The 24,723-nt window shown below is 37.9% G+C and overlaps 1 protein-coding gene across 8 annotated transcripts in view; it reads left to right on the top strand.

Moving 5' to 3' along the window:
* Positions 1–24,723, top strand: part of LOC108000131 (zinc finger homeobox protein 4) — a 420,790-nt gene that overhangs the window by 32,680 nt on the left and 363,387 nt on the right. For 5 of the 8 annotated variants that reach the window (XM_062081645.1, XM_062081642.1, XM_062081643.1 and 2 more), the window contains exon 1: positions 17,232–20,019. The exons of 2 other annotated variants lie outside the window; for them this stretch is intronic. The gene's annotated coding sequence lies outside the window, so the exon portion shown is untranslated. Of the gene's footprint in view, positions 1–17,231; positions 20,020–24,723 lie in introns of those variants that run through there. One more of the 8 variants, XM_062081640.1, reaches the window with a different exon arrangement.

Genomic DNA, 24,723 nt, shown 5'->3' with positions numbered 1-24,723 from the left:
GGGAGTATAATAAGGAGGGAAATGGATCGAGAGAGAGAGCAAATTGGGGTGAACTTTGGGAAAAGATAAACAACTGTATTATTCCTTTATTTTTAGATTTCTCAATATTTTTCATTTTTTGACAGAATACAAAGCTTTCGTCAGAGAACTATTCTGATTTGAGATACACGGATAGATTATTTATTTATTTATTCTTTGAATACTGCAAGAACTCATTTTTATAATATATATTTGAAAAAGATCAATAGTTTGGAAATATAAGAAATTCTGAACTGAGTTGAAAATATTTGTTAAAAATTCGTGCTTACTATTAATTTTAATATGATCACCAATTTAATTTTCTATTATTTAGTTAAAATAAAATTGTATCCGATAAATCTATATCGGAACACCGTATGAATCTTAAAAAACAAATCTTCTCTCTCTCTCTAAAATAAAATCCCAAATAATAGGAAATAATTTGATTTGGACAGTGTTCGAGAATAAAAATGGCCGGTCATTTATTTATCGTTTGTCCCCGGAGGCGGCGGATATAATTATAGGAGCGGGAGACATCTTTCAAGTTCGAGTGAGCGTGGAAAGCTTATCTCGAATCCCGATCCTGTTGTCTTATTTACTCGTGTTCCTCGTTTTCTTGGGCCGAACGGCCAAGACAAAAGCCGAGCAATCGTAATCGAGCGTAAAAATACCGAGGTGGCCCCGAATTCGTTAATCCCTTTTCCTTCACTTTCGTGGCCGTTGTTTGGGGTGCTGGTGGTTCCCTCGACGAGGAGAGGGGGAGAAGATCCGTCACAATGGCCTTTTGTCTAACCCTCTTGCCCCAGTTTCCTGGTGCCTGGCCAGTTTGGGCCTTCCTTAGCCTTTGACACGCTATAATTGAATCGTCCACGAGATTTCTTTATATTTTTTGGTTCAAAATCGAGGTGCCATTTTTTTGATTTTATGTATAAATTTATTTTAAATTTTTATTTCAAAATCACAGACAATTTTTTATATCAGGATTGGAATAAAAAGAACGTTATACAGGGCTAATAAGTATTATAATATATCAAATAAAGAATTAAATACATATTCTAATGCATTTACTATTTTGAAAGATATAATAATAATAAATTCCCCAATTTCCATTATTATATATTCATCTCCACTCTATATTTCAAATAATTCAAATGAATATATAAAATCACGAATACACATTATTACAAGCATATCTGCATAATGTAACAAGTAACATTCCCACGTGCACAGGAAATGTTTCAAACGTAAACTTTTTAACGATTAGCGACTTGGAAATCCCAGCGAGAACATCCTCGGTATCCTCGAAATCGAATCATCTCGCGTGTCCAAACGTGTTTCACGTGGGCAGCACGTCGAAAAGACTGGGACGCGCGGAATCCACGGTGGCATTGAACCAAACCGGCAACGGGCGAGAGGAAGACAGAGAGAGAAAGGGAGAAAAAGACACGCGGTCCCCATTCATGGTTGCTATACTGCCACGAGGCTCCGACCACGTTGCCCGTGGCTCGACTAGGAGAAGGTGGAGGTCAAAGGGGATCGAGGGGCGGGGTAAAGGGTACCACCGGCGAGGCGAGGGTGAAACGAAGAGTCAGTGGGTCTACCACAGGGATGGTATCCCTCGAAGGGGTAGTAGATAGGCGGTGGCCTACACGCGTCGCGATTCTACTCTCGCCGGGCTGTAAAACTTACCAGAATCCGGTTCGCCCGATCTAACGGCCTGCCTCCCCCCTCTCCCTTTCGATACTCTCTCACTGGGTCACGACCTCGCCACGGATTCTTTCGATTTCGTTGCTCGATACCTTTTCGAAATATACGCCCGTGAATTTCTCTTCTTGGAGGTGAAGCGTTTCGAGGAAACGATCCTTTGAAATTTCATTCGATTAATTATAAACGCAATGTATATTGGAAATAAACGTTCGAGGGAGGGACGCAGAGAAGGTAGTCGCATAAATGCGTAACACTCGATGCCCAGTCCTCCCTTTTTCTCTTCCTGCACGAGGATTTTGAACGATAAATACGGCGTGCGTGTATAACTCAATATCGGGGCACGAAAAAGAAGACGGCAGGCAAAAATGTACTCGTGGATCGACCTCGAGGGCAGGCCGAGCGAGGCATTAAAAGGGAGAGGACATTAAGAACCAGCACAGATCTCGTGTATAAGGATCCGCTGCGAAGATCGAAGGGGAGAGGAAGGGGAGAAGCGAGAGGAGACGATAAAAGGGAGGATAGTGGGAGGACAGGGGCGAGGGAGAGGGAGGCAAGGATGCTGCACGTATGAGGCAGGACCTCATAACTCCTTATAATGTCCTCTTCTGCGGATGCCTAGCATACACCCCCGTCTCGTGGAACACCGTGAACACACCATTGACCCTCTTCTTCTCCTCCTCCTCCCCCTCCTCCCCTCTTGTCGTCGTTGTCGTATTCCACGTTAAAGTGTGGGTGGTTTGTGTGTACGCGCCATAAGGCCTGCAGCCTTCTCTCTCTCCCCTCCTTGCTCGCCCTCCACCTCTTCCCTCGGGAGTCTGTGTACTTTTATACGCCCTTCCATACCTTCTCCAAGGGAATAAGAGAGTTAATCTTGATATAATGGCCGCGACTGTCGCGGCCCACAAGACAATAGTCCAAGATATATCGTTAGCTTCGCCCTTTCGCATCTCGGCGCCATTATACTGGCACGCTCGATTCTCCTTCTTATCCTTCCTTTTATTCCACTTCTTATTTCGGCTTCACGGGGTGTTACGAGCACCGCGCACGCGCGAAAGAGAGAGAGAAAAGAAGCTTTGGCAATGATAATGCGACTCGATGCCGATGCATTTCGATTATACGCCGGTTGGAATGCGTATCCGGCTACCTTTCGGAGGTACCTATTCTCCAACTGTCCTTTTTGTCGCGTTTTCGTGATTGCCTTTTTTTTTACCCGCCACTTTGGTGATGGAAATTCGTTGTAGAGATGTATCTACGAGAATCAGATCTGGGGAGAGGGAATTTCGATTTGAACTTTACACGCTGACCTTTTCGACGATGAGAAATTTTCTTTGTTTCGATGCCGAATGTATTTAATTGTACTCGCTGATTGATGGATGGTGTTGTCAGTCGCTTCTGATTCATTCCTCTGACTTTTCTGGCGGGAAAAACATTCCTTTTTTTATCCTTGTCTTTCTTAAACCGTTTGGTTAATTCATTCGATTTATATTCTAAGTTTCGAAACTTTAGAAGGAAGGATTTCTTAGAAGGAAACAGAATGTACTTTATTCAAATCAATTTCTTATTATATATCCCTTTGCGATGTTTTGTCGGCAGAAAAAGCGTCAAGAATGATGAACGATTACAGGATTCGAACATATGGAAAAGTTCTTAATAAATTCTGGATGAAAGGTATCGTAATAAAATATACACCTCTCGAAAAATCTGCGAATAAGATCAAAAAATAAATTTATTATCTTATTATACAATATGCATTCTTATCATTTTTTCCATCCAATTCCACGATTGCTCTTTCCCCCATCTTAAAATCTCGATAAAATCTCCATATAACAAAGAAGAATCGTCTCACATCGTTCATCCACAACTGAACTTTTCAATATAATCGCGATTTGCCCACCCTGCACGAAATCCAAATATCAGGACGGAATCTAATTATAAACGCCACGATCATTTCTCTCTTCCTTACATTAATCGCCAAGAGAGAACAGGAGGAGGAGGAAGGCGGTTTAACTTAAAAAAGAAACCTCTTTTCCACGCGATTATCTTCAAGATCAGCGTATTAACCGCGATCCATTAACGAAGAGGGGAGCCAGGTGGGAGATAAAGAGAGACAAAGAAACAAGACTCGTGATCCACAACCGTGGATCATGGAACTCATAAAGGCCTCCGCTACTTTCTCTCCTCGTCTTCTCCTCGCAAGCGGACTCCCCCGCAAAATCATAATCTGATCTCGTATTAAGCATCTCCTTCCCTGCTCTCCCTCCGTCCTGCACCGTGTTCCCCTATTTTTATGCAGATCAGAAGCGAGAGAGCGCCCCGAGGTGGGAAGCAGCCGCTATAAACGCTTTGTAATCTCTCTCTCTCTCTCTCTTTCGTACGCGTTGTTCGTTTCGAAGGGCAGCTGGTGTTGCGGATCCGCGCGCTCGTGACTGAAATCGATTAATCCGGGAGAAAATGAGGGGCCAGACATTGTGCTGGATCTTCGTTCGATCGTGGAGATTGACGAACGAGATTTTACGCGTTGCAAACCGTTGCTTGCGCGTCGAGACTGTCCTGGGAGCCGCGGTATCGCACGCTTGTTGTCCGCAGGATCTTTTTCGATCTCTGGAATTCTTTTTTTCGAGTCGGCGGGTGTTTGTAATTAGAGAAGATTTGTTGGAGTGTGTGTATATTGATGGAATTAAAGAAACGAATGAGATGAAGTTGGACTAGATGGATTCGTTTTTACATTTTAATGGAAGATTTTTGTATATTTCAGCTGGGCAGTTGTATTGTTATTAAAAGAATTTTTCCTAGATCGATAGATGATTTATTTCGCGAAAACAAAATTTTGACGATTTATGAGAAGAATAGATCTAGCGTTACGATTAAGTCGATGATTTTCAAGTTTTCCATTAACATTGTTGATTAGAAATTGTTACATTTAAATTTCTGATCTAAGTATCCGAACTTTATATCTCCATAAAATTACTATTAAAAATTGAAAGAAAAAAAAAAGCAAAAGGAATAAAAAGTTAAATTTGAAAGTATAAGAAGGGGGGAAAAAAATTTAATTTCGCACAATTTACTTCATTTCATGTTTTCACGCCATGTTACCATTACGACTCCGCCTAATAAAAATCGTTTCGCATCGCGTGTATATCTCGGCCCGAGACACACTGTTGCAAGCCCAAGGCGTCGAAACGGAAGAACGATGGCTGATATTCGTGGTATCGCCATTAAACGCGTATGGACGTTACTTAACAATGAATTAACCATCCCTCGATTGAGGGTCAGTGGACGGGACACGGGGCTGTTCCTTCTTTTGTACAATGGTTTCGCGACACCACTTCTCGAGGGGAGAAATTATCCATGAAATATTGACGTACCTTGCGAGCATTAACCCTCGTTTCAATTGCGCCGCGAGGATCGCCTAACCGCCACTTATGACGTTTAAGTCGAACGTACAGGTGGGCCAACGTAATTCCATCGGGCTCGTGTTTTCGTGTTGCATCTGCAAACGTGAATAGCGGGAATTTCGACTCGGTTGCATCGTGTATTTCGAAATTTGATGACACCCTTCGAACGTGGAATGATAGAGAATTGGCTATTCTTTGATTATTATTACTATAATTGGATGAAGCATTTAGGAAGATACGCGGTTGAAAATTATTGGAAAGATTGGATCTGATTATTTTGCGTAATAAACAGGACGTGTGCGTGAACAATTTTGAAAAAGTTTTATGATTCCTTTATTGTGAGACAGGTAATTAATTGGTTTCGAAAACTATAATTGTGTGTATTTAACGAAAAGTTTATGTTCGTTTTGACATTTAAAAGATTAATTTGATGCACGAATATGATACATTGATTAAGGAAAAAATTACACTTTGCTTGACTTTTTGTAAAATATATATCAAAATTGAAAAAGTTGTCTAAATATCTTAAATTTATCTTACACCGTCTTATATTTTCTTACACTTATTACTTATTCATTATTCATTTACAAATTAATATCCTGATTTATATCTTGATTTATTCCTCGTTTCTAATTTACGACTTTTATTAGAAATACTTTCAACGCTTTTTTATTATTTGCATTTGCAAGTATAATAGATACTTTATTCGTAATCTCTTAAGACATTTTATTAATCAATTAAAACCTCATCCTTTCTACACAAGCATAACTACGTATATCCTCTGACTTACATCTTTTTTCGTCCATCTTTTTTAGAGCCAATTACTATAATAAACCCCAGAGTGTTTTAATTAACATTCTTAAAAAAAAACACGAATTCTCTTCGTCCAAAGTAATAACAATCCAAAGTAAACCCAAAGACATCGTCATTCTCCTGCACGAGCGTTCATTCTTCTCGTCCATCGTCATCCAAAACTGGCTCATTGTTTTTCTCCATCGAGGCAACACGGTCCCAAGTGGAAAATAGGCCGATAGATTCGTAGCAACGTTCCAAGAGGGATTGCAAACGTCGATACCAGTTATAAGAATCTACTTGGCCGCATTTAGAGGGCGCCCTTCTTCTTCGAGGCATCTTAGGAGGGGTAGTTGGCATGGCCATTAATTCATCTGCTCGTTGATTGCCTGCCTTCGCCCCTCGCCACCCACCCTCTTCCACACCATCGTATCCAGACCGTCTTCCTCTCTCTTTCTCCGCACTTTTCTAATTAATTTCTAACTCGAGGTTAGCCCGTAGACCTATCGGTCTGCCTCGGCGACCCTCGAGCAGGGGTGGAACGTTCGTCGTCATTTTTATAGGGCGGCGTGATCGATGCGAGGACGAGTGAGCAGGAGAAAAGAGCTCTACGTATTTTCATCCGCGATTCTTCCGTTAATTCTTGCTTCCTTCGTTACACGCCAAAGTGATCCACGTTAGGAGATAATGGGTTTAATGATTTTCGTTTGGTAATTCGATTGGGGGATGATATTTGTGGAATTTTCTATAATTCTTTATTAATCGTCTCAAATATTAAAAAGTATTTGCTTCGAACATTCGACTCGCGATATTTTTATCACAATTCACGATATATATATATATATAAAACATCTTTAAGAAAGACTCTTTTATTTCGCGCGATTTAAACACGATTTTCTAGGATGCAGTCGACACAAACAAAACAAACAAACGCTTTAACAGTAACAAATTTACCCACACCTAGCCATTCGCTTCCACGGCACGGTGGAGCACAATCTTCTTTGTATCCGAGGCTAATAATTCACGCTGATCCTTCCATTCAGTCATAAATCTTTGAAGGAACGCAAGCTGCTTACATAATTCGTTGCGTTCGCGCAACGCGGAGATCGCAGGCGTTCGAATCGCGCGATCTTAAAACGCTCTCGAAGACCCTCCGATATTTCTTTCCCTGGCCTGGAGATCGGTTACGAAGGGTTGGAGATTTATTAATTAAGTCGCGTGCAGTTTCTTACGTAATTACAAGGATCTTCAATCGGTAAAATCGTTGACGGAACGTGGACACACAACAGAGCGTGACCGGATGTGTAATTTGTGAAAAACGATGATTCGTAAGTTGGTAAATCCTAGCCGTTCTAGATAGCGAAGTGTCTAGCGAGTTAAGAATTAATCAATTACTTTGTTGAATTTGTTTGGAGAATAAAATTCGCAAATGATTGGTTTGCTTTTTAATATTTGTTAACGAATATATATTATTGCGTTTTGAATTTGAATTAAAGATAATTTCGTCTAAAATTTAATTTCGATTTTTACAACATTGTTGATAAGGATACGAATATTTCATATCCTATTGAAGACTTAATCTCGCCATTGTAGTAACGATATACAAAATTCGAATATTTTTCGAAAGAGATTTTGAAACAAACTTGCATTTAAATATTCTGTGGAAAAATATATTGTGTATATGGAATTGAACACCGTTTTAATATAAGTAGTACTCAAATTTTATGAAATGAACCTTGTGCAATGAATTTTATTTCATTTCCACGTTGAGTTAAATTCCATCGTTAAATGATCGAGGAAGAGAATCGTAAAATTGAATCTGTTGAAATGTTTTCGATTAAAGTACTAACGCAGTATCACCTCGTCGAGCACGATTAACTTCGAGATAATTGCCAGCTGCATCGTTTTTAACATGTCGAGGAAGCATTATACAGAGAATATTTATATTCCTTCCGTATTGTAAATATGTTGCAATTGCTATTGAATTGGTTGAATAAGATTTTTACGTGTTACCGGCTTTTCCAATGGTTATTCGATTTTTCTCCCAACCGAAAGAAATTAAAGTCTGGGAAGAAGAACTTTTGATTTATAACTTTATGAAGAAATAAATATTGGATTCGATTTTATATATGTGTATATGTATATATATATATATATATATACATATTATATATAGAAATTTGAAACAAGTATCTTCTTCTTAAGAAATTGAAGTATTTTAAGATTTTAATTACGCCAAGAATATTTTATTATCGTTGATTATCAAATTTTTACTAAGATTATATAAAAAGGAAAGTGATACAATTTGTTCTATTTTCAAATTTATATCTTTGAAAGAAGAGTTATATTTAAATACAGGATACGTATTACTTTAAATTCTGCTTAATTGTTCTAATATATGACGCAATAAAAAAATACATATATATTTTCATTCAATTCTTTTAATTCCCTCGTATGATACAATAATTTATCGCAATTTTCAAGCTATTAGGATATATCTCGTAACATAATACGCAGTATTAATCACTTCAGTTATTTTTAAACTATCCGTCGAAATAAATTATACATTGATTCATCGTTTTGAAAAATCTTCCTACAATTGCAATAATATATACGTTACTATGCATAAATTTCACGTAACATATTTAACAAACAATATTGTTACAAAATCGAATTTGACACTTACATGCCATTACGAATAAAGGAAAATTTAAATTCTATTGATAATTTTGATAATTTTAATATATTATACTTGTTTCTATAAACATCATACTCGAAATTAACTACGATTACGTAAAGCGCGCGCCACGTCATTATCTTTTAACAATTTTAAATTTTAATTATTCGAAACGAGTAATATATTCTTTTCTTAGTTCTAATAAATTAACCAACAACATTTCCAAATTTACCAAACCCACGTTCATCGTCCAATACATTTCTTCAAAAATTAAAAAACAAAAATTCTACACACTTTCTCTCCAGACCTCAACTTGCAAAAATCCGTTACCATGTATACCATTATATACCATTATATACCGTTACCATGTATACCATTCGTCTAAAAAAGAAGAAAATAATATTTCCATAACCCGAAAATCGTCCCTCCCCATTAGGCCTAATTTCGTAGTCGAGCGCATCCACTTCCGTTGCTACCCGCAGGACACCGGGAATGCCTCTTCGAGAGCACTTGGTCCACGGATCCGGTGAACAAGATTTAAAGGGTCCGCGTAAACAAACGGGCTGCCGTGTGCCAACCGAAAGCTGCAACACTTTTTATTTCGCTACCCGCCTCTCTCTCTCTCCCTCCATCCGCGCATCTCTCCTCTCCTTCTCGCTCCTCGGCCTGTCGGCCTAAGTGCCATTATGCTGGCACAGGCTACACCCTGTACGCGCACGTAATAAAGCGAGCGGGAGGGAGAGAGGTGGGATCGCGCGAGAGACAAAGAGGAGGAGAGCGAGGAGCGAGCCGCGGTGGGCAGACTCGGGGCATTGTGATGCAAATGTGTCTAATCGGCCAAGCCAGCCGACCATATGTCCGTTTGTGCGCAACGAGCGTCAGAGTCGCGTTGCAACGAGATGAACACGCTAAACCTAACCATTAACCATTATTGCGTACTAATGACGATCGCGGGCACGCTTAGTTAAACATATGACGAAGCGTCAAGGCTGCCTCCTCGAACGACTTCGCTCCGCGATCACGCGTGACCAATCTTTTTATACGTGATGCCTAATGCCGGGGATATTCGTGTGTTCTCGTCGAGGCTCGAGTGAGAGTATATAGGTACGTATTTTTGTGATTGCAGATCAGTAAACTGACGTTCATGGAAAATTTACTGGGATTCTTGCATCTTGATCGGTACATTTTTTCCTTTTCCTTTAATGTGCGCGGATCAAGGTTCGAAAGGAACTTTTGCACGAACGTAGAAACTTCTTTTCTAAAATTCTCAGGGAACTCATTTGTGAAATGTTAATTTATGTTATGAATATTTTTAAAATTTAAAAATATTTGCGTTTCTCGATCGTTTCCCAAAAACGAGACGAAACAAAAAAGAAGGAGGAAGAAATCGTGAAAAATGACAGAAGGAAATATTGCAATCTAATTTCTCCCGTTCGAACTTCTTCCATCTTCGAATCTTTTCGAATCTTCTTTCCTGCCTAGTCATTTCCTGCGTGTTTGTCGCACGGGATTCCCCGATTATTACCGATTCCATTTACGCCCGATCCTAGCCCCCTAGTTTTTTTTTTTTTTTAACTTTTTCTCTTTTTACAACGCCGCGTGGATGGACAAACGACTGCGAGAGGGAAGGAGGGGAAAGGAGGGAGGGAGGGGGGTCGATCGGCCGACGGAATACCGGCGACCGATTTCCGGCCTCGGCGTTAACGGTCCGCGGACACCAGTTGGTACGCGAGAGCCGAGCTTCACGGGCATTTACTGTGCCTCGACGTATATTTAGGCCCGATTATTTATGATTACGATTATTCCGGACGGCTTTCGGTGCGCGCTTTATTGAATGTTTAGCATGTGCTGGCCACGCTAATTCTGAACTGAACGTTTATAGCATGAGGGTATCTCTCCTCCTACGTGCTCTCCTTAGACGAGCGAAAGCTCGTGTCGCTAATTCCTCCCTCCCCCCTCCTCTCCCCCCAGTTTCGATCAAATTACTCCGTTCGCGGAACGGAGGCTCCAACCACTTTTGCTTGATCTCGCTCTTCTTCCCTCGAGCAAGGGAATTCTTCTTGTATCGCTCTCCTTTTTTCTCTTCCTTTCTTTCTCTTTTAACCCCCTTCGTCGAGTTAACGACGACGGTTAATCTCGCCTTTTAACCCTTTGACCCTCCCCTTTTCAGCCTTTTGTTTCCTCGCCTAGGTTTGTTTGTAGGGGAGAGGTTTTACGAGAGACTTTGCTTGATAATTACGAGCGGGGTGGAAGATGAAAGATTACGGTTCGGTTGGTAATTTTGAATTCGATGTATCTCCGTCAAAATCGAACAAAACTCGAGGAAAAAGAAATATATATATGTATATAGACGCGTACAAAAAGAAGATCCCGTAGTGAACACCACAAGGGCTCGAAATCCCCTAAGATCCTTCTTCTCATAGTCTCCGGATATCTCGTATCCCGACCTTGCGATCCAAGAAAAACAATAAGAGAGGTTATATCGTACACATCGTACGAGGTTTACGTGTGACGCGAACGCGGGCCGGTTATTTCGGTTCCGAAATGTTTCGCGGTTCGACGTTAACGCACCTCGACGACTTTTGCGCGTGGGAGGGCGGCCGCCATTTATCCTAAATAATTACTCCCGCGATACCTGATGGCGCTCGCGACCGTTCTCCCTAGGTATTTAGGCCGCGTAGGATATTTCGAGCGAAACAAAATGTTTCGACGTTAATTAATCGTCCGTTTTTCCTCCCCCCCTCACTCTTACAGCTCCTCCAATTTATTTCGAACGTACGAGGATGGTTAGGAAACTTCGAAATCGAGGATCCATCCCCCTCCCCTCCTCCTTCTTGTCGCTCTGGGGAAAATTTCTGACAGTGTGTGTATGCAACGCGTGCGATTTAATCGTGACCGCGCATTCGCGGCTTTTGATCTTCGTTGGGGGAGGGGAGGGGAAAAAATGGAGAATCGCGGATCGAAGCTCTTTCGTTTCTCGAAAGAGGTTATGCCCCAGGGAAGAGTTTTGAATTGGGATAGGTCTGGGAAGGGACTTATGTTTTTTGGTTTGACAGTATTGTTTCGAAGGTGTTCAAGTATTCTTGATTTAATTAGGAGACGATAGGAAGAATTTTTGTGTTTATATTCGATATTATCGGAAATATCGAAACAGTGCTTGTTTTTTGAAATATTAGGAGGACGCGTGTATGCGTGTAATAGAAAGTTTCGAGTTGTGTTGAACGGAGAGGCATACGATTTTAAAATTTACAGTTAAAGAGGAAAGAGTAAAAATTTTACTATCGCATAAGTTATAACTTGAAACTTCCGATGATGAGAACCGTTCGTGCTCCAACAGTTTACAATTTTTCCAAATTGTTATTATAATAATAATAGTTCCGTGAATAGGAATTATTATTGATGTTGCTGTCATTGAGAGTAAATTGAAGCGTGCAAAATTTACTGTCTCTTTCGGATAACCTTCTGGAAAAGTTATTCATAGAAATTTAATAAACGTGGAAACATCGTAAAATTCGTAGCACGCTGCGCACGTTTCATTAGTTATACACGTAGATCAAAGTTGCTATAACTAACTTCTAGCTGTTCCTATTCATTTGCAATCCATTTGTCGCTTTATAGTTTCCTTTACACGTTAAAGTATACGGGTTATTAGATATTAATATTACAATTAACTTTTATTTTAGATATCTCATTCTTCATTACATTAACGCTATTGTAAAAGACAGCCAATATATAATTTTATAGTTATTCGACCAGACTCGGATAATCAAAATTATAAGGATTGAAAGAAAAGACATTTTTATTTTTATTCTTTCTGTAATATCAGATTCAAAATTTCCTAATACATCAGCCTTCTCATTCCCAATAATCCTTAATTATCAGCTCCAAATCTCGTTACATACAATTAATACCAATCTTCCCTTTCTTCATCAGTGCATAACTATCAGATATAAATGCAAATTAACTTACTTAATTTCATTAATAATACTTATTCAATTCAGCTAACTACTAATATTTCTAATTTCACTTTCTTCTTAACGAAACAACAATTAACCAAATCGATCCTATCTTCCTTTCTTCTTTAGATGATACAATAATACCCGATTCAAAACTTTTCTCGAACCTTTCCCCCTTATCGCCTGTGGTGATGTCGGCGCGGAAGGTGTCTTTGCACTCGAGGCGTTTTCCACTCGCGAGTCATGTGCTGGGGAAAGAGAGCGGCCGTGAAAGAGAAAAAAGGAAGGGGCCAGAGTTGTACGCTTCATCTTTAAATAGCAGTGGACGCGGTAGACGAGGCGAAATCCATTTCCAAGTAGCCACGGACGAGCGGACCACCCACGGCCCCGTCTCTTCCCTGCCCTGCCCGTCTTTTACGCGGAAAATCGGCCCTCTGATCCCCGTGGCAGGGATCGCAATTGAATTTTCGCCAAATTGCGCCGGGCAAACGCGTGATCCCACTTTGTGGTGACACGCTGATTCGCGACTCTGACGCGTTTCCCGCTACGGCGCGAGCTGGAATTTTCGATTTTCATCGTCGAGGTGATTAGCTGAGAGGAGTCTATCATTGGAATTAACACAATTTTGCGAGTATCTCGAAACACTTTGGAGTTAAAATGTTTCTTTTTTTTTTCTCTCTGTATATTTTAGATTTTCTTGACTTTAGATTTTCTTGAATTTTTTATATTGTTGAGGGTAAAAGTGATATTAACAATTTGCGAAAAATAAATTTTTATCTTTTATTTTTTTTTTCTTCCATATAATATTAGAGTATTTCACTTAAAAAGTCTAAAAATGAACTCGGTTGGATTGTTTATTAGTTTAAGAAAAGAAGTTGTCGAATTGTAAAAATAGCAGAGTTAAATATTTATGATTCAATTTGGATTTATATGGGAAAAATTACAAGAGAATTTCTCACTTTACGTGGCAATGGGAAGATGGTGTTACGATGATATCAAGAAAAGTGTTTTATAAGGGTGGAAATGGAATGATAATAACTTTAAATATGTATAATATCCATAAATTTTATCACGTGTAAAAAAAAGATAGGATTAAGAATAAATAAATTTCATATGTTATGATCCATTCAATTATTACTTAAGATTTTCAATATTGATTTTCTTAAAAAAGAGAGATTTAATTTAAAGAATTTTAAACTGTACACAATAAATATGACAAAGATGACAATATTCTTGAGAAAATTTGGATCTAAACTTTAATAATATCAAAATTTTTACTCATATCTTGAGATCCTTCTGTTCGGCAACAATCTTGGAAATCTTGAAATTAAACTTCAAGTACTTTTATTTTGTAATCAGATTGACACAGAAATGTAAACATAAAGAAATATGAATTTACGAATTTTCATTTTTATTTTTTTCGACGTTACATCTACATCTGATTTGAATCAAAACAGTTTTAAATCTGTCAAAATATAAAATCTTTCAGATTCGAAGTTTTCCAAGTTTTCTTAAATTTTCAAATCCGTTTCGATTTTAAAATTAATTTTATATCCATGTATAATATAAAATATCGTTTTCGTGCATAAAAGCACGAAACTTCTTAAAACTTATGAAATATTTACAATTTTCTAAATTTACATTCAAACTTTAAAAACTATTTTAGATTTATTACTTATTCCGATATTAAAATCTACCAAGATCTAAAATTTTTAAATTTGCTTAATTATTCAAATTCGTTTTAAAACTTAAAATTTAGGTTGCAGATTAAAATTATTTTCTATATCCTTTGAATAATTTATACGTATCAAAATAAATATAACTAAATAATTTAAAACTAAAGAAAAAAAGTATCTACAATTTTAAAACCCAATAAATTATATATTTTTTTTAAATTTATTCCTTTATCGTTGCATCTGCCCGAAGACTATTCGTGACCACATCAAATTATATTACATGATTTAGATCGTATCACATGTTTCTCTAAATTACAGTATAAAATTGAAAAAAATAATAACATTTACGTTTATGATTTTTACTTTATCTCAAAGTGCTCACACTTTATGATATTACATTATCCTTTATTAGTTTCGCTTCTTCTAAAAATAATATTACTTCATTTACATATTCCTTGTCGTTTATATACTGTTAGTTAACAGGAATTTTCCTCTTTTCTTGTAGAATTCAAATGGCAGAACATTCCTGCATCACATGTTTATGTATAATTTTTATATTTTTATTACACACACAGTTATTACAAATCGTTCGTTCCAATTTTGTTATTAAGCAATGAATATCCTATGCCAAAAGAATTTTAAATTTACCGATATTAAAATTTTACATATACAATTTATACACAAATCCAATGTCATACTATTATTATTTAAACTCAAATTTCTCAAATTCCTTTCTCAATCAATCGACATCAAAATCTTTCGAAACTTCAAATCGTATACGAATCCTCATACACTAGATGTAATAAATCTACATATTAATCTCTTCAAGTTAACTCTACAAGACAAAAACACTGTTGCAATAATTTCAAAGTAAAATAAAATCATCACCAGTGCTTTCGATGTTTTTATTCTTATTATTAAAACGTGTAGCAAAGAGTTGTTCAACAGATTTTAATCTCGTTCAGAAATAATTCCAATTTAAAAGAAAAAAGATTAAATACGTTAATTTTGAGAAAAAGAAAGAAAAAAAAATTAATTTCCATTTCCAATCCGAAAGACTCGCCTCGAAGCTCTCAAGCCAGCTCTGGCGATACGCGGATGAGTCGAGTAGAATCAATAATATTCCCAGGCGCGAATTACGCGAGTACTTTTCAAGGGGAGCGCGGTTATTCTTGACGTCATCGGAACGGCGTTTGTTTAATGAATGCTACACCAATGCTCTCCTCCTCTCCGCCGAGTTTCTTCTCGGCCAGAAATCGAGGTGGCGGCCATTATTCATAATGTGAAAAAACAAGCCGCTGCGATTTTCAATTAAGCAATGGAACACGGAATAAGTCGATAACTTTTTGCGCTCGATTTATCGATATTTTTGTTGGGGCATCGATGACCGATTATACGGTTTCGCGTGAAAGGCGAAGAGCTGGCGACCTAGAACTTGAACTTGCTGGATTCGAGTCTCGTGAACGTGTGTGTGTGTGTGAATAAATGTCTTTCTTCGATGTTAGAGGAATTGTTATGGATAATTATTTGGCTAAAGTGGATTGAGTGAAAAATAAGTAAAGTATAGTTCGATGAGCTCGATTTTTCGAAAATATTTAATAGAATTAATTTGTAATTTATATTTACAATATCTTTTCGATTTAAACTTCTTAAATTCAATTTGAATCAATCTCTCTCTTTGAATTAAATAATTTTCCATGATTATTTTATATGAAGACGTTTAAAATTGTCGATTATCGTTCATTTTAATATCAATCGGAATAAATTATGAGAACGAATGAGATATATTTAGGAGAGAACAATGGAGATTTTTGATGATTCCTGCTGACGTCATCTGAAAGTTTTGTTTAATTAGCGGTTACGAAGATTGCGTAGGCCGGCGTTGATCAGAGAAAAATCAGACAAGAAAGGATCACAGTGCCGCCATGTCGCAACGGTGGCAATGAAGAAAAACTTGGTATCTGTGTCAATGAACCGCTTTATACCTGCGCAAACTTTAAATTAGGTGGTACACCAGATCATAATTAAGCGTGAATTTTAAAATTATTATCCGATATGTAGGAATTAAAAAGTGTAATTTTTTTAATAAAGTATATATAGATTTCCTTGTAATTGTTTCAAAGAATTTTTATCTTCTCTCGGTAAATAGTATAGAGTAGTTAATATGGGACGTATTAGGTGTAAGGAAGTATGATAACAACATTTTATTACTGATAAGGAAGTAGCAAGGTACAAATTTCAATATATAAAAATAACACGTTTCACGTGAGAAATTTCTCGTATATACGTTTTAAATCGTGAGATTTTTTGTTCCCAATAATAGAATAAATTTATTTATCATTTTTAAAATTAAAACTCGCTTAAAAATAAATATGTAATAGAATTAAAAGTATCGTGAATTTTACTTAAAATTTTACTTAAAATTTATAGAATCGAGAAAAGGGATATATTTTATCGGACCCAATCGTAATTTTTAAAAATTTTCAAATACAAATATAAACGAATAATTACGAATAATACAAATAACGCGAAAATCATTTGAATAATTATACAAGTGAAGAAACTTTATCTCGGCGAAAGTGGGCAATCCTAGTTTATGTGATAAATTTGAAATTAATTTTCTAACAATACAGAAAATCAGAAAAAGAAACAACAATGCGACACTCGTAATCCGAATCACAAAAGATCGAGCGATCAATAACTGTCGCTAATGTGGCGACGACCGATTTTTCCGATGGCTCGCCAATGCTTTCTGATGTCATAGAGATGTTTGTTTAACAAACGCTATCAAACTTCGCGTTCAGTATAAATATAGAGATCACACCGCGGAGGTTTACCGACTGAAATCGGAAAGCAACCTGTCACCGTTTCGTGTGACATAACGTTTTATAAGCCGTTAAACTGTCTGCAAACTTGGTAATAAAATTACGAAGTCGAATTATATTAAGTCTAATAATTTCGTGTTCTTCGAATCTTGCTTTCGAATAAATTTTTAGGATACATCATAGATGATATATTCATTTTAATTGTTAATTTTTGAAAACATTGTTGTTTAATTAATGTACATGTAAAATTTTATATCTATAAATATATAAGAAATTACGATACGATTTACAAATGCGAATTATAAATTATGTAAATGATAAAATATAAATTAGAAAGATAAGATTTGTATCTTAATTTTAAAATAAGTTCTCTCTCTCTCTCTCTCTTTTTCTTTCTCCCTCTCTAGATCAAAAGATCATTATTTCTTTGGAAGATTTAAACGGAACGATATCTCTGAAGTTCCATTATGACACGAATCGTTGTTAACAATTTTTCGAGAACGTGTAAAAGAATTTTTCAACGCCGTCAATTCATTGAACAGCAAACAAACAGAAACATTTTTCCAATCCGTCAAATAGTTTACGAAACGAATATCCCGTATTCGTGTCGTAGGAAAATGAAAAAATATCAAGAGAAATCGGAATCTCGCCTATCAGAAAACCGAAACAAGAATCACGTACGAAATAAACGACCAATTAATCTCGATAAATCCGTCGATGGCCGAGTTGGTCCGGGAACGCGCAACTCGTTCTAAAAATACGCGGCAAAGGATTTGCACAAAAGTTTCCAATTAACCGAGGCAACGCTTGCGCCGGGAATCAGCTTTGACCGGCTATCCGCAGTAGAAACGGACGATCGAATAGAGCCCGATCGCGTGTCCTCCTCCTCCTCCTCCTCCTCCCTCCCCAGGCACAAAAATCCTTCGAGTGGATATGTACGAGATCTACTCGCGTGTCATTCCTCTCCCCCCTCCCCCATCGATCGATTTTCGATGGTCCCGCGGTGTCGTCCACTCCCTGACGTCATCGAGGCGTTTGTTTAATGAGCGGCTACCAGCCAGCCAGCCTCTCTCCCCACGAGCCTCGTCCCTACCCGGAGCAGAGCAGAAATCGTGGCAAGAGGGAGACAGAGCTAGCGGAGTTGGTGGAGGGGGCGTGGGGAGAGTGAGAAAGAGAGAGAGGAAGGGGAGAGAGGTAGTATCGTGTCGGACGCTGGACGAGGCGCACGCTCGATGCGAGGCAGCGCGTGCTTTCACGCGTGGAAAGCAGGAAGCGGTGCGCTGCGGATACCAGGAGGATACACCACACGGTCCGGTCCCTTGTGTGTCCAGCGGCCCTGGCGGCTTCGAGGGGGGCTATCGCCGTGTCCACGGGGCTGGCCAGGCCGTGATTTTTCGCCGGTGCGGAGCCGCCAGTGTTGGAGTAGTAGGTGGCCGTCCGTGAACGGTAGGCGCAGGCCGTTCGAAAAGTAGTCACGGACCGTACGTCGTCGGCCACGCGGCACGCGTGAGTGGGACGAGGACGGAGAGCGGCCGAGCGCGGCCGAACGCCGGCGGGAATCCACGATCGCGTCGCTCGGGGTATTCTGACTCACCGCTGATTGGCCGAAACCTCGAGGAAGTGGTCACCGTCGACGAGGGCTCGGACCACACCGCCACGTGAGTTGAGCGCCGTATCGCGGACAAGGATATCTGTCGCGCGCGCCTTTTCACCCCCTCGATTCCTTCGGACCTGTCCCGCGGATCGTCGCCGGTTCAGACAACGGGATCGCCTCGAGGAACGTTGTTCCTCGCGAGGGAACACTTTGCACGTTTCGTCGTTGTGTTTTTACGAATTTCTGATTTTTAATCGTAATTAAAATCCCAAGAGCGAGGAGATCGTTCGTTTCCACGGAGGAGGAACGATTTTCATCGTACTCGCCCCCTCGAAAACCGGGATGTTAAACGCCGGGGTCTTGTTGAACGCCGAATCGGGGAAGGAGGATCGGTCTACGTCATCGTAGTCGTCACGTGGCGATCCTGACCCGGGCCAACGTCTTCACGACCGTTCACGACGTTGTCTGGACGCGTTGTTGACAAAATTGTCCTCGGCTCGAAAGTTTTCCGCGTGTGGAGATGGCGGAAAAGAGATTAACGCGAAAGATCTAACTGTTGACGTATATATCATATATATCGCTCCTCTATCGATGCATACGAGAAAGTTGGTGGTCTTCGAGTGTTACAAATGAGAAGTGAATAGTGAACGAAACTGGCCCGCCAGAAGAAAAGAAACTCCTTTTTTCTCTCTCCCCTCCTTTTATCCTCTACCGGAAACATTCTATCTCCTATAGGTGGATCTGTAAATCAACGTGACAAGTGTTCGACGTGTTCTTACGATGCGTCTATGATTTTTACACCTTCGTTTGTGCCTCGAAACGCGGAGGCACGAATGTGAATTGAACGTTTATCATCAATGAAACGTGCGCAAGGTGAAATTTCTAGATTAATCCTAATGTTCACAAATGATGATAATAATATCGTGGGGGGGAAAAGTTGATCGTCGGCGCGCGTATACAGATTGGAAGTCGATGGTCGGATCCTTCTCTTTCTACTCACCTCGCGTGTCTCGTTCGTTTAATGACAGCTGTATCTGGTAACGGTACGTGTTTATATTAGTCGTGTCGAGGAAGAGATCAACGAACTAAATGGTGCGTCGAGGAGGGTAAATCCGAAAGAATATTGCGAGGTTATATCCCGGAGGTTAATCGAGGTGCTGTCAACGATGATTCACCCCGCTTGAGGACTCGGTGATTCGGTGATCTGGTTTGGGAGGGGAGGGGGGAGGGGGAAAAAAAGTTGTTGATCTTGTGTAGCACCCCGGAGAAGAATCGACCAGGAACGTATCGATCCACGAGAGGAAAGGAAGTGTTTCTGTTGGTGGTTGTTAAAAAAAAATTTCCACTTCGATTTGAGAACGAATCTTCCATTTGTTCTGGTATGTAAGTTTTTATTCTTTTCTAGTTTTCCCTGTCTTTTTTTTTCTTCTTTTTTTCTGTGGAAAGAAAACGGTGTCGTTTCAGTAGAAAGAATGTTTCCACCTATAGAAAGAAAATTCGTTATACGTATAATTCGTTCCATTTGTCCACAAAATGGATAGGTTAAAATAGATGTTGAATTGATTATTGACAAATGTAATAAACGTTGAAGTTGATAAATATGAATTAAATTTCGGCACTAGAGAGATATCGAATTGAATATTATTCAATAATTCGTATTTATTTAAAAATTGTATGCTCTAAATAAATGTTGGATCGTTTTAAAAATTACATTATCGGTAAATTCATAATGAATTTAAAAAGAGTTTCGAGACTTAAATATCTAATTATCCGCAAATTATATATATTTTTTAAATTAAATATAAATTCGCAAATCAATTACGTACAACGAATTAATAATTCGTTAAAAGTTATCGCATTTATATCAGCTTTGTAAGAATAAGCTTGTATTAAAATTGTATTTTATAGAGAAAATCTATCGTAATAGGCAAATTTATGAAAGATAGAGCTGTAATAGAGAGATCGATAGAGTATGAAAGAGAGATTACGAACAAGGTTTTTTTCTCGGTTCTTAATGCACGAAACAAGATGACTACCGAGTGCATGTAATCGGTAGGTAGAGGTGGAAGAGCAATGGTACGCATGCACTCCCCTCCACAACACTCTGCAGAGTATAAAATTCTGGATCGTGAATGCTTCAGTCCCATCAATCAAACACTGCCACACAATCTATACAATTATTCCCTTTTTAATATAAGCTGTTTTCCTAGAAAAATTTAGCAGCGATCTTAACTGCCTCGTCACACGAAATATCACACAAACAGTTATCGAATGAAACTTCATTCAAGATCATCTTGTTGAAACGACCAATATTCGGTGTTTGCGAGCCTGGAAAAGCGATACAATTTTATTCGCAATAAAGATTAAACTTTAAATTGTTTAAAAATATTAACGAAATTTCCTTGAAATTTTAATTCAAAAGTACTTTCGTTCAGTGGACGACAACGTTAACCTTGATTTACAGTATTTGCAAAATTCTGAACAAGAATACTTGGTGGGAAAATTTTCCTTCCGTAACAAGATTCCCTTAATCCTCTAAATTCCGCATAAAATTTACGATCTCGAAGAGCAAAGTTTCAAAGTTTTCGTGGAACAACATGAAAAGAACTATAATTTCGCAAAATTTCTTATATTCTAAACAAATATTAATGTCTCTCCAAGATACAAAATTATCTTCTCATAATTAAACATTAACATTGCACGTCCTTTCAAATTATTATTAAGTAGAGACGTTAAAGTTATATTCTACACAATTTCTATATATTTGAATCACGAAAAAAAAAAAAAAACAAAAAATATTCTGAAATATTCATTAATTCATACTTTCAGATATTTGAATTAAAACTACAAAATTAAACGCGATTCGAAAAAAATACACAAGTTTTACATTTGCAATTATTTCACAATATAATAACAAGGATATTTCAGATATCTAGTTTAAAAATACATAATTGAATATTCATACAGACTGTTCAAGTATTATTTCGCAATATAATAACAAGAATGTATATCTCGTCGAATATCTAATTTTAAATATTCAAAAAAAAAAAAAAGTATTATTACCATTCAAAATTAGATATTCAAAAAAGATACGTGACTTCTCTATTTACAATTATTTTGAGATACAATAATAAGAAATGAAAACTACAAAAAAAACGAAAACATTATTAACAATCGCGTGATTTCGAGAAATCTAAATCCCCTATTTTACCAAAATTTCACGTTGGGATGATACACTCCACTTTGCACGTTCAATTCCAAAAAAAAGAAACCTACGATACGAGCTTCTCGACTCTAAACTTCAAAGGCAAAGCCAGCAAACAACGTGGTGACACACCGGCGACATCCGCGACGCGACGACACGAAAATACTATCGGCTCTGAATGAACAGATAGCCAAGTACGAGGTCGGTTTCCTCCCCGTTGCCAGAAATTTCCTCGGTACAGCGAGCATCGAAAAGGCCGTGATTCCCGCGTAAGTAGATAAAAATAAAACAAACGTATCGAGATAACCCCGTGATCCACCCGGGCCGACGACGTCGAGGAGGAAGCGTCGGGGAGGGACCGCCTCCGAAATGACCGCCGACACGACGCTCTAATCGCGCTCCGCTCCGTAAACGGCCGAGCTAATGACAGGCAGGAAACGGCGTTTAATTAAAGTACGCACTTCCGGTAGGAACGTTTTCACGACGAGGCCGCGTCGCAGCGCTCGAATCCGTTGCGTAATTCCGAAGCGTTGGAGATAAAGGAACGCGAATTATCGCGGCGCGATGTTCCCACGTTTTCTTTTAGGATTAGGATTAGGGTGCGAGATGTATTGGATCGAAATTGGTTTTTTTTTTTTTGTAAATGATTGAATTTATTTTGAGAAATGGAACGTACGGATAGCGCCAATTAATTGGAGTTATATAAATTTGGTATTAAGATGAAAATTATGGATAGTCTTTTTTTTTAATATCATTTAAAAAGAAATTTTTCTTCTTATTTAAAAAAGGGTCAAGTTGTCTGATTGATGATTATTGTTTGATTGTGAAATATTATCAATTTTTTATTCATAAATATATATACAGGAGAACAGAATTTTGATATATTTTCTGATTTCTCGTATTCATTAAAATCACACGTGCAAATAACGAGACAAACTTCTCTCGAATAAGCTAATATTTAAAATGTCGGAAATGTAGGGTGCTAAATGAAGTTCAATTTAGGTTGAAGGAAGGAGTTATATATGAAATTAATATTACACAGGTTTTGAGATAGCTCCGCGAGAAAATTTGATGCCAATTACGTTTGATGGCTCTTTAATGAGGTTGCTTGGGAATGTGTTGTTTTGCTTGGCATGATATGCTTTGATTTAGTGATTCGTTTCGTTTTGGTTCCTTTGGTTTGAGGAGTTTTGATCTTTACGCTTTTTTTATTGAACAGGTGCAAGTTAATTGGAGAACTTGAATTTCGGTGGGTTAAATTTGGCCCTTGTTGCGGAATTTAAGATTTAGATTTCCTTCGAAAATACACTGTTTTTAAATTATTTGTATCAAGGCCATAGATATAAAAATTTTTAATCCAATTTTAAATTGGACGAAAAGCATGACAACTTTAATCGATCGTTACGAATTTATATCATTATTTTAGATATTATTATTTTAGAAATATTCTAATATTTTAATAAAACAGTATCGTAATATAGATCATATTATTATTATCGCTGTTATTTAAACGACAACTGGATAAAAAAATGTCTCTCAGCGTATCTAGAATAAAAATGTAAAATAAAACTAACCAAGTCTATCAAATTTTCCTCTCGTTAAATCGAATATTGCTAAATGCAAAAAATGCAAAATCGTTCCTTCATTCTTTCATTCATGAACACGTATAAGCGATTGCCATAACGTTAGCAAAATGGAAATGCAATAAGCTGTTCGTGATAGAACAAGAATACATTGGAAAATTAATACAATCAGTGTCTCAATCTTTATCCACGAGAACAGATCATGCATGATAGTCTCTATAATTATACGAGATATTTTCAATGAGCAGTTTCGTTCTATCAATCTTAATGCGACACGTATGTGTAAAAAACGATCGATATAATCGAATACGAACCTGTTTTCCTCGTTCGTGCTCCAAGTTCTCTCTCTAAAAAATTCCACCCTCATCACGCACTGACCAACCCTAAGGATAGTTACCCCTGCACGTGTTCCAACGTACACACACTCGTCATTCACTCTCTCTCTCTCTCTTTCTCTCTCTCTCTGGTGCACGTACGCACTCTTAGTGATTCTTTTTATATCCAGATGTTTTCTCGTTTCGCAACATTTTTTTTTCTTCCGATGTTATACTGGTTATACTGGTTTCCATAATTTAATAGTTCAATTGTTTATTAATGAGACTTATAAAATTAATATTGCACATATAATTTTATTTATTTCTCGCGTTTACAATAATTTAATTTTTCAACAAATCTTTCTAGGCAGACTGTTAATTCTTTTTACTCGTGATTTACAGTCTTTCGGATAATCGATTCTTATAATTTTCTAATTGTTTATTTTTCGTTTCAATTTTAAATGAGATTTAAGGATGAATTATCAAAACACACCCTTGTGAAAACGTTTTCCTTCGTCGAGGAAAATTCACCGAAAATTCACCAACTGGAGGAAAATCTGGATCACGATGCTCTTACGATAATTGGACAAAATTGGTGTTCTTCCAAGGGAAGAATAAAAATCGAGTAGCGAAAAAAATCGTCGAGAGAGAAACTCGATCTAATCTTTTCGATCCATAATCGATAAATTATTTTATTACCATTATGATCGAGATAACAATTGATCGTGCGAACAATTATATGGAGTTTTATGCCCGATCGATTCGATGCGGGAAAGTCAATGCAGTTTTTGGCGCGCGGAAACGTTTCATTGTTAGAATCGTTACAATGCGCCCCGATCGTTGCACAATTAACGATCGTGTAACAATCGTGTAGAGGGGCTGAACGGAGAGAGAGAAAAGGCTCGTTTTTTTTTCTTAACATTTCGTTTCCACGATACTGGATCCGCGTTTTAGCGCTCGATTATGTGTTTTTCCACTTTC

Source organism: Apis cerana, linkage group LG11, assembly GCF_029169275.1.
Source record: "Apis cerana isolate GH-2021 linkage group LG11, AcerK_1.0, whole genome shotgun sequence".
Classification (NCBI taxonomy): Eukaryota; Metazoa; Arthropoda; class Insecta; order Hymenoptera; family Apidae; genus Apis; species Apis cerana.
The sequence above is the reverse complement of the archived record's forward strand: the minus strand, read 5'-3'. Positions and strand labels throughout refer to the sequence as shown.